Here is a 13755-nt window from a genome sequence, read left to right on the forward strand (position 1 = left end):
GGTTACATTTTCCTTTTTTCATCAAAAACTGCAAGAAAAGAGCTCTTCAAATCAATTCTCCACGCACGAACACCACTCCTAACAAAGTTGTAATCCTTCTCAACAGCCAGGTTGCACTGAACGTTTCCAAGGTACTCGCACAAACTAACACTAGAGTCGCCATCGCATCCAGCACTTCCATAAAGGATCTAACCAGGGCAAAATTGAACCACCATGAACCAGTCAATGCAGGAGTATACACTATACCTTGTGGAGGCTGCGACAAGATATATGTTGGTGAAACAGATAGGAACCTCGAAACACGCCTCAATGAACACATTAATGTATGTAGGAATGATAACTTGAACAACGCCTGCGCACAACACTGGAATTCCACTAATCACCTCATGAAATTCAACGACGCACGACTAGTGATCAGAGAGCCTAATTTCAGCAGACATAAATGCCTTGAATCATCATTTAATTGCTGTTTCTAAAACAATCAAGCAAAATAAAGGCAGCTTCGTTATCTCTGAAGTATTAGCAAAAATCCTCCTCAAAACAGTAAGCCCTGACATCACATAGTCTCAGATGCTAATACTACACAAAAACATAACAGGATGAACACTGAAACAGACCTTCTCAAATCCAACCACCTACAGAAATATTTGTCTAGAGTATTTTTATGCTACCAATGTGCAAGTTGATTGTTTTACCTTATTGTATTACTACAACAACTAATATTACTACTACATCTAGTATTACACCTCACTCTAAGGCTATATATACCCTCTGTGTCCATGTATTGTTTGTAACGGCTTGACAAAGCTCCTGGAGAGCGAAACGTTGCCACAATAAAATGTCACATTAGTTGCATTTGTGTCCGTTTACTTAACATTCTTAAAGATGACCTATGTTGTTAATTCTGGTGGTGAAGGAGGATTACAACTGGTGGTGAAGCAGGATTACAACTGGTGGTGAAGCAGGATTACATCTGGCGGTGAAGGAGGATTACAACTGGTGGTGAAGGAGGATTACAACTGGTGGTGAAGGAGGATTACAACTGGTGGTGAAGCAGGATTACAACTGGTGGTGAAGGAGGATTACAACTGAAGGAGGATTACAACTGGTGGTGAAGGAGGATTACAACTGGTGGTGAAGCAGGATTACAACTGGTGGTGAAGGAGGATTACAACTGGTGGTGAAGCAGGATTACAACTGGTGGTGAAGCAGGATTACAACTGGTGGTGAAGCAGGATTACAACTGGTGGTGAAGCAGGATTACAACTGGTGGTGAAGCAGGATTACATCTGGCGGTGAAGGAGGATTACAACTGGTGGTGAAGGAGGATTACAACTGGTGGTGAAGGAGGATTACAACTGGTGGTGAAGGAGGATTACAACTGAAGGAGGATTACAACTGAAGGAGGATTACAACTGGTGGTGAAGCAGGATTACAACTGGTGGTGAAGCAGGATTACAACTGGTGGTGAAGCAGGATTACAACTGGTGGTGAAGCAGGATTACAACTGGTGGTGAAGCAGGATTACAACTGGTGGTGAAGCAGGATTACAACTGGTGGTGAAGGAGGATTACAACTGGTGGTGAAGGAGGATTACAACTGGTGGTGAAGCAGGATTACATCTGGCGGTGAAGGAGGATTACAACTGGCGGTGAAGGAGGATTACAACTGGTGGTGAAGGAGGATTACAACTGGCGGTGAAGGAGGATTACAACTGGCGGTGAAGGAGGATTACAACTGGTGGTGAAGGAGGATTACAACTGGCGGTGAAGGAGGATTACAACTGGCGGTGAAGGAGGATTACAACTGGTGGTGAAGGAGGATTACAACTGGTGGTGAAGGAGGATTACAACTGGTGGTGAAGGAGGATTACAACTGGTGGTGAAGGATTACAACTGGTGGTGAAGGAGGATTACAACTGGTGGTGAAGGATTACAACTGGTGGTGAAGGAGGATTACAACTGGTGAAGCAGGATTACAACTGGGGGTGAAGCAGGATTACAACTGGCGGTGAAGCAGGATTACAACTGGTGGTGAAGGAGGATTACAACTGGCGGTGAAGGAGGATTACAACTGGCGGTGAAGGAGGATTACAACTGGCGGTGAAGGAGGATTACAACTGGTGGTGAAGGAGGATTACAACTGGTGGTGAAGGAGGATTACAACTGGTGGTGAAGGAGGATTACAACTGGTGGTGAAGAAGGATTACAACTGATGAAGGAGGATTACAACTGATGGTGAAGGAGGATTACAACTGATGAAGGAGGATTACAACTGGTGAAGGAGGATTACAACTGGTGAAGGAGGATTACAACTGGTGGTGAAGGATTACAACTGGTGGTGAAGGAGGATTACAAATGGTGAAGGATTACAACTGAAGGAGGATTACAACTGGTGGTGAAAGAGGATTACAACAGGTGAAGGAGGATTACAACTGGTGAAGGATTACAACTGATGAAGGAGGATTACAACTGGTGGTGAAGGATTACAACTGGTGGTGAAGGAGGAATACAACTGGTGGTGAAGGAGGATTGCAACTGGTGAAGGATTACAACTGGTGAAGGAGGATTACAACTGCTGAAGGAGGATTACAACTGGTGAAGGAGGATTACAACTGGTGAAGGAGGATTACAACTGGTGGTGAAGGAGGATTACAACTGGGGAAGGAGGATTACAACTGGTGAAGGAGGATTACAACTGGTGAAGGAGGAGGATTACAACTGGTGGTGAAGGAGGATTACAACTTGTGGTGAAGGATTACAACTGGTGGTGAAGGAGGATTACAACTGGTGGTGAAGGAGGATTACAACTGGTGAAGGAGGATTACAACTGGTGAAGGAGAATTACAACTGGTGAAGGAGGATTACAACTGGTGAAGGATTACAACTGGTGGTGAAGGATTACAACTGGTGGTGAAGGATTACAACTGGTGGTGAAGGAGGATTACAACTGGTGAAGGAGGATTACAACTGGTGGTGAAGGAGGATTACAACTGGTGAAGGAGGATTACAACTGGTGGTGAAGGAGGATTACAACTGGTGGTGAAGGAAGATTACAACTGGTGGTGAAGGAGGATTACAACTGAAGGAGGATTACAACTGGTGGTGAAGGATTACAACTGAAGGAGGATTACAACTGGTGGTGAAGGAGGATTACAACTGTTGGTGAAGAAGGATTGCAACTGGTGGTGAAGGAGGATTACAACTGAAGGAGGATTACAACTGGTGGTGAAGGATTACAACTGAAGGAGGATTACAACTGGTGGTGAAGGAGGATTACAACTGTTGGTGAAGGAGGATTGCAACTGGTGGTGAAGGAGGATTACAACTGGTGGTGAAGGAGGATTACAACTGGTGGTGAAGGATTACAACTGGTGGTGAAGCAGGATTACAACTGGTGGTGAAGCAGGATTACAACTGGTGGTGAAGCAGGATTACAACTGGTGGTGAAGCAGGATTACAACTGGTGAAGGATTACAACTGGTGGTGAAGCAGGATTACAACTGGTGGTGAAGCAGGATTACAACTGGTGGTGAAGCAGGATTACAACTGGTGTGGGAGGATTACAACTGGTGAAGGAGGATTACAACTGGTGGTGAAGGAGGATTACAACTGGTGGTGAAGGATTACAACTGATGGTGAAGGAGGATTACAACTGGTGGTGAAGGAGGATTACAACTGGTGGTGAAGGAGGATTACAACTGGTGGTGAAGCAGGATTACAACTGGTGGTGAAGCAGGATTACAACTGGTGGTGAAGCAGGATTACAACTGGTGGTGAAGCAGGATTACAACTGGTGGTGAAGGAGGATTACAACTGGCGGTGAAGGAGGATTACAACTGGCGGTGAAGGAGGATTACAACTGGCGGTGAAGGAGGATTACAACTGGTGGTGAAGCAGGATTACAACTGGTGAAGGAGGATTACAACTGGTGAAGGAGGATTACAACTGGTGGTGAAGAAGGATTACAACTGATGGTGAAGGATTACAACTGATGGTGAAGGATTACAACTGATGGTGAAGGATTACAACTGATGGTGAAGGAGGATTACAACTGGTGAAGGAGGATTACAACTGGTGAAGGAGGATTACAACTGGTGGTGAAGGATTACAACTGGTGGTGAAGGATTACAACTGGTGGTGAAGGAGGATTACAAATGGTGAAGGATTACAACTGAAGGAGGATTACAACTGGTGGTGAAGGAGGATTGCAACTGGTGGTGAAGGATTACAACTGGTGAAGGAGGATTACAACTGCTGAAGGAGGATTACAACTGAAGGAGGATTACAACTGGTGAAGGAGGATTACAACTGGTGAAGGAGGATTACAACTGGTGGTGAAGGAGGATTACAACTGGTGGTGAAGGAGGATTACAACTGGTGAAGGAGGATTACAACTGGTGAAGGAGGAGGATTACAACTTGTGGTGAAGGATTACAACTGGTGGTGAAAGATTACAACTGGTGGTGAAGGAGGATTACAACTGGTGAAGGAGGATTACAACTGGTGCAGGAGGATTACAACTGAAGGAGGATTACAACTGGTGAAGGAGGATTACAACTGGTGAAGGATTACAACTGGTGAAGGATTACAACTGGTGGTGAAGGAGGATTACAACTGGTGGTGAAGGAGGATTACAACTGGTGGTGAAGGAGGATTACAACTGGTGGTGAAGGAGGATTACAACTGGTGAAGGAGGATTACAACTGGTGAAGGAGGATTACAACTGGTGGTGAAGGAGGATTACAACTGGTGGTGAAGCATTACAACTGGTGGTGAAGGATTACAACTGGTGGTGAAGCAGGATTACAACTGGTTGTGAAGCAGGATTACAACTGGTGGTGAAGCAGGATTACAACTGGTGGTGAAGCAGGATTACAACTGGTGGTGAAGCAGGATTGCAAATGGTGAAGCAGGATTACAACTAGTGGTGAAGCAGGATTACAACTGGTGTGGGAGGATTACAACTGGTGGTGAAGGAGGATTACAACTGGTGGTGAAGGATTACAACTGGTGGTGAAGCAGGACTACAACTAGTGGTGAAGCAGGACTACAACTAGTGGTGAAGGAGGATTACAACTGGTGTGGGAGGATTACAACTAGTAGTGAAGCAGGAATACAACTAGTGGTGAAGCAGGATTACAACTAGTGGTGAAGGAGGATTACAACTAGTGGTGAAGCAGGATTACAACTAGTGGTGAAGCAGGATTACAACTAGTGGTGAAGGAGGATTACAACTAGTGGTGAAGCAGGATTACAACTGGTGTGGGAGGATTACAACTGGTGGTGAAGCAGGAATACAACTAGCGGTGAAGCAGGACTACAACTAGCGGTGAAGCAGGACTACAACTAGTGGTGAAGCAGGATTACAACTAGTGGTGAAGCAGGATTACAACTGGTGGTGAGGAATACAACTGGTGGTGAGGGAGGATTACAACTAGTGAAGCAGGATTACAACTGGTGGGGAAGGAGGATTACAACTGGTGGTGGAGGATTACAACAGTGGTGAATCAGGATTACAACTAGTGGTGAAGCAGGATTACAACTGGTGAGGGAGGATTACAACTGGTGAAGCAGGATTACAACTGGTGGTGAGGGAGGATTACAACTGGTGGTGAGGGAGGATTACAACTGGAGGTGAGGGAGGATTACAACTGGAGGTGAGGGAGGATTACAACTGGTGGTGAAGAAGGATTACAACTGGTGAAGAAGGATTACAACTGGTGGTGAAGAAGGATTACAACTAGTGAAGAAGGATTACAACTGGTGGAGGAGCACAGCAAGTGGTGAAGGAGGATTACAACTGGTGGTGAGGGAGGATTACAACTGGTGAAGGAGGATTACAACTGGTGGTGAAGGAGGATTACAACTGGTGGTGAAGGAGGACTACAAGTGGTTGTGAAGGAGGATTACAACTGGTGGTGAAGGAGGATTACAACTGGTGGTAAGGGAAGATTACAACTGGTGGTGAAGGAGGATTACAACTAGTGAAGGAGGATTACAACTGGTGGTGAAGGAGGATTACAACTGGTGGTGAGGGAGGATTACAACTGGTGGTGAAGCAGGATTACAACTGGTGGTGAAGCAGGATTACAACTGGTGGTGAAGGAGGATTACAAGTGATGGTGAAGCAGGATTACAAGTGAAGTTGGATTTCAACTGGTGGAGAGGGAGGATTAGAACTGGTGGTGAGGGAGGATTACAAGTGGTGGTGAGGGAGGATTACAAGTGGTGGTGAAGGAGGATTACAAGTGCTGAGGGAGGATTACAACTGGTTCTGAGGGAGGATTACAATTCGTGGTGAGGGAGGATTATAACTGGTTTTGAGGGAGGGTTATAACTGGTAATGAGGGAGGGTAATTTGTAATGAGGGTTATAAATGGTAATGAGGGAGGGTTATAACTAATAATGAGGGATGGTTATAACTGGTAATGAGGGAGGGATATAACTGGTAATGAAGGAGGGTTATAACTGGTAATGAAGGAGGGTTATAACTGGTAATGAAGGAGGGTTATAACTGGTAATGAAGGAGGGTTATAACTGGTAATGAAGGAGGGTTATAACTGGTAATGAGGGATGGTAATAACTGGTAATGAATGATGGTAACAACTGGTAGTGAGGGAGGGTAATAACTGGCAGTGAGGGAAGGGTATAACTAGTAATGAGGGAGGGTTATAAAAGGTAATGAACGAGGGTTATAACTATTACTGAGAAAGGATTATAACTAAGGATGTGTCAAAGTATTGGTATTACCTTTGATTATTTCCGAAAGGTTTTCTACTCCTACACCCTGGCCATGGACAAGGCTCGTCTGGAGTTTTCTACTCCTAGACCCTGGCCATGGACAAGGCTCGTCTGGAGTTTTCTACTCCTACACCCTGGCCATGGACAAGGCTCGTCTGGAGTTTTCTACTCCTAGACCCTGGCCATGGACAAGGCTCGCCTGGAGTTTTCTACTCCTAGACCCTGGCCATGGACAAGGTTCGTCTGGAGTTTTCTACTCCTACACCCTGGCCATGGACAAGGCTCGTCTGGAGTTTTCTACTCCTACACCCTGGCCATGGACAAGGCTCGTCTGGAGTTTTGCTCAGCCACATCGGTATCGGCCATTTTTACTTTATCGGTGAAAAAACACCGATACCAGTCGATACTTTTTATACTGCACGTGATTAAAAATATCAACATAAATACACACACATACCTAGGCGAGTCAACACACACACACACACACCTAGGCGAGTGTATGCACATTCATACGTAGGCGAGTACACACACACACACACACACACACACGTAGGCGAGTACACACACATACATACGTAGGTGAGTACAAACACATACGTAGGTGAGTACACACACACACACACACATACGTAGGTGAGTACACACACACACATACGTAGGTGAGTACACACACACACATACGTATCTGAGTACACACACACACACACACACGTATCTGAGTACACACACACACATACGTAGGTGAGTACACACACATACGTAGGTGAGTACACACACATACGTAGGTGAGTACACACACATACGTAGGTGAGTACACACACATACGTAGGTGAGTACACACACACATACGTATGTGAGTACACACATACGTATGTGAGTACACACACATACGTATGTGAGTACACACATACCTGAGTACATATATACGTAGGCGAGTACACACACACGTAGGTGAGCATATACACATACCTAGGTAAGCGCGCGCGCACACACATACACACATACCTAGGAGACTACACACACACACACCTAGGTGAATACACACACATTTACCTAGATGAGTACACACACATAGGTGAGTACAGACACACAGGCAAGTACAAACACACACGTGAGTACACACGAAGAAAGGTTAAGGGAAATCGGCCTGACGACAATGGAGGACAAGAGGGTTAGGGGAAACATAACGACATACAAAATACTGAGGAATAGATAAGGTGGACAAAGACAGGATGTTCCAGAGATGGCACACAGAAACAAGGAAGTTGAAGACTCGGATTAGTCAGAGATATTAGGAAGTATTTTAGTCAGAGTTGTCAGGAAGTGGAACAGTCTGGCAAGCGATGTAGTGGAGGCAGGAATCATACGTAGTTTTAAGATGAGGTATGATAAAGCTCAGAGCAGGAAGAGAGAGGACCTAGTAGCGATCAGTGAAGAGGCGGTGCCAGGAGCTATGTCTCGACCCCTGCATCCACAAATAGGTGCGTACACATACCTGAGTACACACATACCTAGGTGAGTACACAAACACAGTTCTGTTCTACAAGCCACATTACTCGCCCCTATCCTGTTCCTCATCCTGATATCAGAAATAGAGATGTAAACCATAGCACCATATCATCCTTTAAAGTCTATGCTAGGATCCGCACGAGTGTCATCCACTGAGGACACGGCAAATCTCCACGAAGATATAGACCAAGTTTTCCAATGGGCAATATGAACAATATGATGTTCAATGAAGACCAATTCTAACTACTCCGCTATGGAAAAACTGGAGTAAATAATAACTAGGACTCAGTATACTACAAACTCTAATCACACAATAAAGCGGAAAAGTAATGTGAAGGACCTGGGAATGGTAATATTAGTCTGAGGATCTCACCTTCAAGGATCACAACAATGCTACTATCACATCTGCGAGGAAACTGATGGGATAGATAATGAGACCATTCAACAACACAAAAGATGCCAAGCCAATGATGATCATTTTTAAATCAATTGTTCTCTCTAGGCTGGAATACTACTGTACATTAACATATCCATCCAAGGCAGGTGAAATTGCAGAGCTAGAGAATGTACAGAGAACTTTTACTTTACATATAAGTTCCATCAAACACCTTAACTACTGGGAACGCTTAGAAGCACTTGACTTGTACTCAATGGAGCGCAGGCGAGATGCATCATAATCTACACCTGGAATATCCTGGAGGGATTGGTCCCTAATCTGCACACAAATCACTCCCTACGAAAACAAAAGACTTGGCAGGCGATGCAACATACCCCCAGTGAAAAGTAGGGGCGCCATTAATACACTAGGAGAAAATACAATAAATGTCCAGGGCTCAAGACTGGTCAACAGCCTCCCACTAGCCATAAGGGGAATTACCAATAGACCCCTGGCTGTCTTCAAGAGGGAGCAGGACAGATATCTAAAGCCCGTGTCGGATCAGCCGGGCTGTGGTTCGTACGCTGCACTAGGTGCGGCCAGCAGTAACAGCCTCGTTGATCAAGCCCTGATCCACCAGGCCTGGTCATGGACCGGGCCGCGGGGGCGTTGATCCCCGGAATACCCTCCAGGTAGGCGAGTACACACACACACATACCTGAGTAAATACACACCTAGGTAAGTACACACGCATACCTGAGGGTTATAACTAGTGGTGGACTAAAACTTGTGGTGGTGTTTATAACTAGTGCTGGTGGATTACAACTAATGGCGGTGGTTATAACTAGTGGAAGGTTATAACTAGCGGTGGAGGGATATAATTAGTGTTGGTGGAGAGATACACCTCGGGATAACACAAGGAAGCCAAGTTTTGTGGCTTTATTTCTGTTATGGTCCCTGGGTCCTCTATAGAATGCGACCCACAGTCGTCTAACTCCCAGGCAGCTATTTAATGCTAGATGAAGACACAGCAGGTTTAAAAGTTTTAAGGTTAGTAGACAACAGCTACCTAGGATGGATTATCGTCCTATCCTACGAAGGTAAAAGGGAAGCCTCAAACGTCTTGCGCTCTGACAGGAACGCTTTTCATTTTCTCTCTTGAGCATGCAAGATATCAGGCAAATCTTCCAAACTTGTACTTACATTCAGTATACACGTTACATTCTTCCGCGTCTTAATAGTTTAATCCTATAATAATCCTTTTCCAAGTTAAGTCTGGTGGAAGAGCGGACCGCGGAGGGAGGGATGGATGGATGTGATAAGCGAACATTAACAAAAATATGGTGTAAGAAGGCTTGCCTACACGTTTTACATCGTCTCGTTATTTATTCAGATTCCCTTCATTATAAATGAAGGTTCCAAAACCTACCTCCACTACTGCCAACGATGCCATATTTCATATTAAAATACATACGATAAAGATAAACCCATATGAGTCATGCAGCTCTGCCACATTCCACAGAAAACCTTGATGTTCATCCTTACGTAAATTCTTTACGAGAGATGGTGCCACGCACACACTTCTCTGTGAATACTGATAGCATTCTTCCTGCTGAATATTTCTTTGATATATTATGCAACTCAAGGTCACAACGGTACAGTAACGCTGCTCCACCAGCTATGATACAGTGAGTGAGTGGGTCGCTATAACGGGTTAGGAGAGAAGGCAGCTGGCTGGCTACCTTGCTGAGATGGCCAGGTCTCCGAGGCTACAAGTGTGTGGCTAAGAGAGGGGTCGATGGTGGTGGGTGGCAGCAGCTGGGAAGTGATAATATGGGCAGCTGGGTGACAAGTTATTGTGGGTGGGTGAATGGGTGGCAGAAGTTGGGGTGATATTTCGGATAAACGAGTTGCAAGACAGATTGGTGGGTGGGTGGCAGCAGCTGGGAAGTGATATTGTGGGTAGGTCGGTGAAAAGAATGGTTGTTGAATGGGTGGGTCGACTGATGGTGGGTGTGAGGCTACTTGGTAACGTGAATCATATAGCGCGTTTCAAGACAAATCTGGCAGATACCTTGGATGATTATAACCCAAGCAACATGGGGAAAGAAAGTTCACAAGCAATTTTATCCATTACCTCGCCTGCAAGAAAGTGTAGCATTATCACCCACTTAGACCACTTATTACATTACTGTATGCTACATATGCAATTAAACCAACTCTTACAACGAGCAATCGATAATTCAGGGGAAGCACTAGGCCAACAGCTATCTACGTTCTGTCATATTAAACGAATTCGATGTTTCCACACGCACCGCCATGGTTCGTGTGGTGAAAGCTTGGGCATAGTTTGTTAGTTAGGATTAAAACTTAGTGACTGCAGAACGAGGGTCATTATCGTTAGGATTAGGCCTCGTCATATACACGAGGGTCATTAAAACCACGATCCCCTTGTTCTCGTAAGATATTTTAATCCTTAAAATATGGAGTAAAGTCAACTCTTGAGTGTATAATTATACCCAGCTTCCTCCTCGTCAGACGACCGGGAGAAGAATGTTAAGCCTCATGCCTGAGGCCAAGGTCTCAGCAGCCACTACAACTACATTCACTAATACAACCAACCACTTTTTTTGGGTCAGCATGCCATAATTAGCCTCACCCAACACTTAACATCTGCGTGCACATAATCATAAACTAACAAATATTATCATCACACTTAACTTTAACAATACTAGCATTCTTGAAGCTTTGATCTTTGCCTTTTTCTATTTTTCTATACACCAAACATCTTTTGCACTTTAAATCGCTGTAACGTGTCTTGAGCTAAATGTATATAATTATCCCACACTTACGAATAAAATAACTAATATAAAGTATATACTTTACATATAATTACGCATTTCATACTACTGCATCTCATAAAAGCTTATTCTAGTTAGGATCAGATACACATCTTACATGCAAATTATTTGCGATATTCTGCATTTTACACCATCAGTACAGTCACATAAAATTATCAATTTATCCCAGGATAGCCAAACAAAGTAGCACATACATTGTCGCAATTATACACACTGATGCTAGCATCACCATTTACTACGGTACCTGCCATCTACCAAGCACTTTAAAAAAAAAGATACAATTACCCCATTTGTGGCCTCCCATCACAAATTCCCAGAGCACTCGCTGCAACGGTTTAACTTACAGAGCACACAAATCTTACACCCACCCACCTTCCGTTAAGATGTAAGCAAAATACAGCTTCCGTGGCTGTATTCTTTGTAGTATAAGGCCGCTTGCAGCTATCCAAAGTATGTCAGGCAGTCTCAATAAATTAGGTGTCCTGTGAGTTACAAATATGTTAAGAGCACTGGCGGGTAGATCAAGGTCTGCGGAGCGACGCACACTACCCACACCACAGTTTACTATCAACTGATTCCTTGATGGTACAGAGGGCGAGGTTGGCAGCCCTGGCTCCACCCAGAGGGAGCGAAGCCATGCCACTCCGCTCTTTATCTACAATTATTTTAACTATTATTATTTAAGCTTTCAAGCAAAACTTTTGTACTTCATGATATTAAACATTATATACCAAATGACTTCGATGCGTTACGAAGCATTATAATATTAATAGAGAAGTATTGGATAAAAGTATAAATGACACAAGGAAAAGGTAAAATTAACAGAGGAAATTGCACTGGTTATGTGGGAAACAATTATACTGCGTCAGCACAACAAAAATCGTGATTTTTCTGAAAGATAGTATACAGTTCTCATCTTTGAGTGATGCATGACTCTCCAGCAAACAGTAATTCTTCTCCGCATTTCTGCTTGAGCGGCACCTCCGCCCACCCTCCAGTCAGGCTGGATAACCTCACCGCAACACACCAAGGCGAGGGATCACTCAGTAAATGTCATCACTTAAGCATCCACAAATGCTCTCTTGGGATCATATGGGCAACGCTAGTAAGAGTTTACCGATATAACCAAGCCTTTCAAATACACACATATGTAATAAAAGTTATACCTCTAGAGTTGCCTCTGCACTCATCTTTTTCGCCCAAATTAACAAAAGGAATTGAGTTGCCCATATTAAGCTAATAAAAAGTAAGCCGTAGACTTTACATATGGGACAACAAGAGTAAAATGAACATTACCTCTCAGTCCGCAGCTGGATTCGAATCTACACACTATGCATCAAAGTACGTAGTACTTTGGTGGCCTGGTGGCTAAAGCTCCCGCTTCACACACGGAGGGCCCGGGTTCGATTCCCGGCGGGTGGAAACATTTCGACACGTTTCCTTACACCTGTTGTCCTGTTCACCTAGCAGCAAATTGGTACCTGGGTGTTAGTCGACTGGTGTGTGTCGCATCCTGGGAGACAAGATTAAGGACCTCAATGGAAATAAGTTACAGTCTTCGATGACGCACTGACTTTCTTGGGTTATCCTGGGTGGCTAACCCTCCGGGGTTAAAAATCTGAACGAAATCTCTCTCTCTACTTAGGCCACTCGGCAGTGGCCTAAGTACTACGTGTGTGTGTGTCTATGTACTCACCTAGTTATGGTTGCAGGGGTCGAGTCTGAGCTCCTGGCCCCGCCTCTTCACTGGTCGCTACTAGGTCACTCTTCCTGCTTCATGAGCTTTATCATACCACTTCTTAAAGCTATGTATGGATCCTGCCCCCACTACATCACCTCCCAGACTATTCCACTTCCTGACAACTCTTTGACTGAAGAAATACTTCCTGACATCCCTGTGATTCGTCTGAGTCTTCAACTTCCAACTGTGACCCCTTGTTGCTGTGTCCCATTTCTGGAACATCCTGTCTGTCCAACTTATCGATTTATCTTAGTATTTTATGTCATTATCATATCCCCCCCTATTTCTCCTGTCCTCCAGTGTCGTCACGTTGATTTCCCTTAACCTCTCCTCGTAGGGCATGCCCCTTAGCTCCCGGACTAGTCTTGTTGCAAATCTTTGTACTTTCTCTAGTTTCCTTACGTGCTTGGCTAGGTGTGGGTTCCAAACTGGTGCTGCATACTCCAATATAGGCCTAACGTACACGGTGTACAGGGTCCTGAACGATTCCTTGACGTGCCGGAATGCTGTTCTTAGGTTTTCTAG

The 13755-nt window shown here is 44.5% G+C and overlaps 1 protein-coding gene across 8 annotated transcripts in view; it reads right to left on the bottom strand.

Moving 5' to 3' along the window:
- Synd (protein kinase C and casein kinase substrate in neurons protein Synd) overlaps positions 1-13755 on the bottom strand; it is a 798660-nt gene that overhangs the window by 682708 nt on the left and 102197 nt on the right. For 5 of the 8 annotated variants that reach the window (XM_070088931.1, XM_070088935.1, XM_070088939.1 and 2 more), the window contains exon 1: positions 11862-12068. The exons of 2 other annotated variants lie outside the window; for them this stretch is intronic. The gene's annotated coding sequence lies outside the window, so the exon portion shown is untranslated. Of the gene's footprint in view, positions 1-11861; positions 12069-13755 lie in introns of those variants that run through there. One more of the 8 variants, XM_070088938.1, reaches the window with a different exon arrangement.

Source organism: Cherax quadricarinatus, chromosome 26 (assembly GCF_038502225.1).
Source record: "Cherax quadricarinatus isolate ZL_2023a chromosome 26, ASM3850222v1, whole genome shotgun sequence".
Taxonomy (NCBI): Eukaryota; Metazoa; Arthropoda; class Malacostraca; order Decapoda; family Parastacidae; genus Cherax; species Cherax quadricarinatus.